This window comes from Phalaenopsis equestris, unplaced genomic scaffold (assembly GCF_001263595.1).
Source record: "Phalaenopsis equestris unplaced genomic scaffold, ASM126359v1 Scaffold000061, whole genome shotgun sequence".
NCBI lineage: Eukaryota > Viridiplantae > Streptophyta > Magnoliopsida > Asparagales > Orchidaceae > Phalaenopsis > Phalaenopsis equestris.
The window spans coordinates 663,005-669,026 of NW_018164503.1; the positions used below are offsets into that span (position 1 = coordinate 663,005).

The window sequence follows — 6,022 nt, forward strand, 5'->3', positions numbered from 1 at the left end:
ATCAATTGGTTACAGGTCGATAGGATTGGCGTGGTTGGTTGAATTAGTTTGTCTATCAACAACAAATAATAGATGGGGGAGCTTCCAAGCAACCTCGTTATTATTGGGGATGTTGAGGGGCTAGATTTTCCCTCGAGTTAGCTTCTTCCACGACGGTCAACTTTAATTTCTCTTTATCTTGTTTCTGAGTCCCAAGTGTGAAATCAATCATCCATCTAATCATTCTCATCTTTGCAACACTTAATTTAATTTTATACTTCTTTTTGAAATGCCAACATTTAGCTTCATAAAGCATTGCAGGTCTCACCATATTATAAAATATTCCATTCAATTTATTCCTCCACCTCAACCAACCAACTATAATTCTACTAATAACATCCTTACCAATATCGAAAAAATATTATCTCAGGTCAGTACTCCAATCGGGAGGTGTCACGTATGCAATGTTTCTACCATAATATCATGTGACACCTTCTTATTGGAGTATTGAAACATTAGTACTCCTGAGGTAATATTTTTTCATCAATATCATCATCAATTTGAGCGAGAGACTCAAGATATCTAAAAAGCTCAAATCTTTTAATAAATTGATCGCCTATAGATACATTTCTGTAACGAGAACTACTACTTAAATTATATATCATGTATTCAGTTTTAGTTCTACTCAAACGAAGGCCAAAGTAATCCTCTACAATTTATGTTTTTCCTGTTTTTTCTCTGTCTTATCCACGAGAAGGATATTATCAGCAAAAAACATACACCAATGTACCTCCTCTTATAAGTGCCCAATAAGACCATTCATAACTAAAGCAAAAAGATACGGGCCTAAAGTCGTTCCTTGATGAAAACCAACAAAAAATAGAGAAAAATTTGATCTTCTCTTTCCTGTTCGAACACATGTAAAAACTCTTATATGCATATCTTTAATAACTTGAATATAAGTCATATCAATACCTTTCTTCTCAAGAAGAATATCTCTTAGAATCTTATCGTAAGTTTTTTCTAAATTAATAAAAATCATAAGTAGATCATTCTTATTTTCTCTGAACATCTCCATCAAACATCTCAATAAATATATAAAAATTAAAATCTACATGAGAATTGAGAACTTCACATTTTATATTTATATCACACCAAATTTTTTATATTCTATAAAAATATCTTTTTTACTTTGCCATGGTGTGCAACATCAATATATTTTTTCATGCATTGTAAGAAACAGGTTGCTGGCACACTTAAATGCAGTTGCTGGGTATGTGTGCAAATCTTCCATTAATGATGCTTGCCGCGAAATTGCCTCCCAGCTAGCATGAAAAATGACGTTACAGCGCATGTCCGAAGCTTTATTTATTTATTTATTTATTTTTCTGTTTTTGTTAAACGGGAAGTCTGAGATAATCTTAAAGAAATTACTTGCATAATAATAATTTATTTGACATAATTTATTAAATGTGCTTTTATAATAAAAAAAATTGTTACTTGCATTATTTTAATTAAAGGATTAAGCATGAAATTATCGCTCTTAAGTGCGTATTAATACTCTATTTTTATATGTAGTTGGATAATTAGAGGCTGACACATGACTACTTCAGACATAAAAATAAATGAGACCCTAATTGAATATTATAGCCAAAGCTAGAATTTAAGGACTATTCTTGTAAGATATGACCTTATTTTTTTATTCATTCGACTGGGCTTCAATGGCTTCGGTTTGGCGAGGCCAATTCGATCGGTTGGGCATAGTCGGTGTTGCCAAGCGACTGAGATCAATTGGTTACAGGTCGATAGGATTGGCGTGGTTGGTTGAATTAGTTTGTCTATCAACAACAAATAATAGATGGGGGAGCTTCCAAGCAACCTCGTTATTATTGGGGATGTTGAGGGGCTAGATTTTCCCTCGAGTTAGCTTCTTCCACGACGGTCAACTTTAATTTCTCTTTATCTTGTTTCTGATAGAACGACTCGAATTTGACTATCTTTTTGACTCGGTCTGCATTACCCATGCTTGCTCTGGCTCTAACGGCTGCATATGATCGGATAAGTCAGGCCTTCTGCTTTTCTATCGTTGAGCCCAATTTTGTCGTACTCTCATCTTTCTGGACTATTAGACCTCCTTAGGATCTACGTGGACGCATTTTCGATGCATATTTGCCTTAATAATTAGATTAAATTTATTATTTATTTTTGAAGCATTTTGCATTTACAATTCCTATGTATTTACATATATAACACCTAAACTTTAGTTTTACATTTATAGATCCAAATCATTCATACCACTTCAAAATACTACCATTTTAAAATAAAAAAAAAAGAGGTTAAATACACATTCTCATGCACATGTGAGGTGGCCTGTATGTAAAAATTGAAGTTTAGGTGCTACACATGTAAATAGGTAGGAATTGAGGGGTATGTATGTAAATCTTTGTTTTTTTTTTGTAATAACAATTTAGGTGTCATCATTTTATGTATTAATTTCTGTAGGAAGAAGCATCAATGTGATAAATTTCAGATAAATTCACATATTTTCAAAGTTAAATAGTATAAATTGCTTTTATATTTTGTTATGATTAAGATGCTTATCAAGGACCAACTTGAAGAAGGCTGTTTATGTTTTGTTTTATGAAGAAAATTGCATGCATATCACTCCATTCTTATGTATTTTTGGCTTAATACATATCTAGCACCTAAACGACATTTTTTCCTATATGTTATTGTATTTATGCATGAAAAATGCATTTCACTTCTAAGAAAAAAGTATATATTTGCTGAGAAATTAGGTTGAAGAAGAATAGGAATCGACACAAATTCAGAAGAACACCAAGATTTAACGATGTTCGGCAAAGATGCCTACGTCTTCGGAAGCAGAGCGGCGGCTTTTCCACTAATTCAGAAAAAAAGTACAGAATACAAAATATTGTTGTTATTACGAGATCTACACCAACCAATTGTGGTATATAGAATAAAAATAGAAGAACGATCTTTAAAGCGAAAAATAGAACGAGAAAATTCACACCAGAAAACAGTAACACACAGATTTATATGGTTCTGCAAATTGCCTGCGTCCACGGAGTTGCAGAGGATTTTACTACTTGAGGAATTTACACCGATCGATCACATCGACTTACAAAAAGGATTCTCTCACTCTTCGTTGCTCTATCTCTTCTTCTCTCTCTGTTCTTCTCTCTCTACACCGAGATGTATCGAAGAAGAAACACATACAAGAGAAATAAACTCAATTTCTCTTCTGCCACAAACCACCAAGAAGAAGCATAGAGAGAACAATTTTCTTCTTCTTTCTTCTTCTTTCCTCTGCTTCTCTTTGCACTTCTCTTCCTCTATCCCGAGGAAACCTTCCTCTATTCCGACGAAACCGAAGAGGAACTCAAAGCGTGACTACAAAACCCAAGGAGAGTCATCCGAAGCTTTTATCACGAACATGAGGGAGCGAAAAGATGTTTCACTTCTCAAAAGAAGAAGACGAGAGTGATTATTTGTGAAGAGGTGTGACTCTTCAAAGTAAAGTAACCACCCAAGCATAGTGGACCGGGCTCCACCGCTTCTAACAAATATGAGATAACACATAGGGTTATATACAGATCTATTTATAACCTTAGACAGAACAATAAATGAAACCTTGATTACAATATGTAATAATCAAATTATCTCTGTACCACACCCCAAACCCACATAAGGAAACTCCCCTGTTTTGGACAGAATCTTCCGCTCTGCTCCGCTCCACTCCGGCATCTGTCCCTTTATGGTATATGAGTCATATCTAACAATATTTGATTTTTAAAATATAAAAAAAAGTGATATTTATGACGTGTTGTGAATTATTTTAATGGTATAAGTAAATACATAAGAATTGGGTATCTGTATGTAAATTCCACCAATTTAAATTCTATTTTTATTTCTAAATTTAAATAATTTTCAATATAAAAAATCATCAAAAGAAAAAAAAATGCGTAAATTACATATCCATCTTAAATTCACCGAAAATTCGTGCATTGTTTAAGCCCTATGGGATGCTTTTTTTACCATATCCTGTTCTTATTTTAAATGATAAAAATTTTAAATTATTTTCTAAATTTAAAACGCCCCATAAAATTTTTCATATTATTTTAAAATGAGTAAAATCTCAAAATAGTTACAGACTATTTACATGGAACATTTTTCAAAAGTTTCTAGAATTGCCAACATAGTAAATAGATCTCTAATAATCCTCCAAAAGGATTATTTTGGGGATTATTTTAACATTTATAAAAACTCTAAGATTAATGGTCTGTTTGAGACAATTGCAGCTTATGAATAAGTTGTTGCCCCAAGTAGTTGCTACGAATTACCGAATTACCTGACTGGTTGTTTATCTTTTACAGTTTGAAAACAACTATGTTGCAGCTGTTTATAGACAGATGACATTTCTACTCGTATATAGTAATATTATTTGTAGCAGAACTGTTATATCAGCATATTTAATATTTGAGAAGTAAAAATTCAATAAAAAAATAATCCATATACCTCACTTTTGCCTTGACATTTTATTTATTTTAAAATTTATATTTACTAATTTTTATGAGAATTATTTTAATTCTAATTTTAAAAAGTCTTTCAACTATTTTGAGGATTTTATAAAATCTCGGAACTGAAAGGAGCCCATAAATAATTGGAAGTTATTTTTGAAATTTACCCTTGTTGCAAATGGGCACATACGATTGCATCCATGACACGTGACATAAGCCACGTGATGTAGATGCGCATAATGAAAGTGACTTGTGGGTCCCTGGCCGGTCCTCTAGTTGAGAGACACGTGTAAATCTGATCGAGCAAGTTGGTGCCGGCTTAACTGTTGCGGGCCGCACGGCAGATTATATATATCGACGCGTGGCACTCATACGCTTCATGTACAGAAGAGACCCCGCACGTTCGAGTATGCCGTGGGGTCCGCAACAGTTAAGTTATTAAAAAGAAGGGCCCACTTATCAAACTCTATTTCTATATAAAAGATATTTAATTTAGATATGATTTCTTTAGCCAAGAATTAAGTATGTTTGTAATTAGCTAACAAAATTACAATATTAATTAGTATATTTAACCCTATTCTTATTACTTATCAGATACGCTGCTTATCATATAAGCTTATTTTAAATATAGATTGTTAGGGATGTATACAAACTCACCGATACAAGTTAATAAAAATCCTATTCAAACATAGGAAATTTTACTTGCGCAACCCTCAATTCCCTTGTATTTACATATGTGACCGTAACTTTATATATACTTAAAAATATAAGTATTTAATATTACTGCTAAAAGATTTAATCTCTCAGTAATGTACCAAAACTTAATTACAGTTATAGATTCGATAAATATGGACGTAATAAATATTCAATAATTGTAAAGTCACATTTATCAACGCAAGTACACGTATTGCTCAAGTAATATAGATCTCTAATGAAGTCTCAGATATTGATCCCACATGAAGTAATATTAGAACTACGAACTAAGATTTTAAAAAAGTAATACTTTAATTGCAACAACGAAGTTCAATTTGCTTATCTGTTACTAATACACAATTGAAATAAATATGTAATTTTAATAACTATTAAATAACTAAATATACTAATGAAGGTTAAAATGTGATATTCAATATAAGAAAACATCATTCTTCTTGCCAAGAAATTATAGTGAATTAGTTCAAATTATATTATGTCAAATAGGAGCACCTATTCTTTACCCTTTGGTCCAGACATAAAGAACATTAACTAATCCTACGTTTGTTTACTGAATCTACGGCTAGGCTGGGAAGATACCGACTCTCACTTCGGAGCTCTCACGTTTCCCTCGCCTGAGGGCTAACATCTACACTTCAGCACCCAAACGATATGACTGAATTGGGGATTTTAGTCTGTCACTCTAAAATCTCCAATTCTACGTCTGATAATTTTATTTTCCTATTTATTTGCACCCAACTTCCAAGGGCTTTGACCTCCCTGAATCTTGGATGTAATCTTCACTTTAGTTG

At 32.5% G+C, this 6,022-nt stretch overlaps 1 protein-coding gene across 1 annotated transcript in view; it reads left to right on the forward strand.

Annotated features, from left to right (window-relative positions):
• Window positions 1–6,022, forward strand: part of LOC110019531 (ras GTPase-activating protein-binding protein 1-like) — a 33,774-nt gene that overhangs the window by 17,953 nt on the left and 9,799 nt on the right. The window lies entirely within an intron of this gene.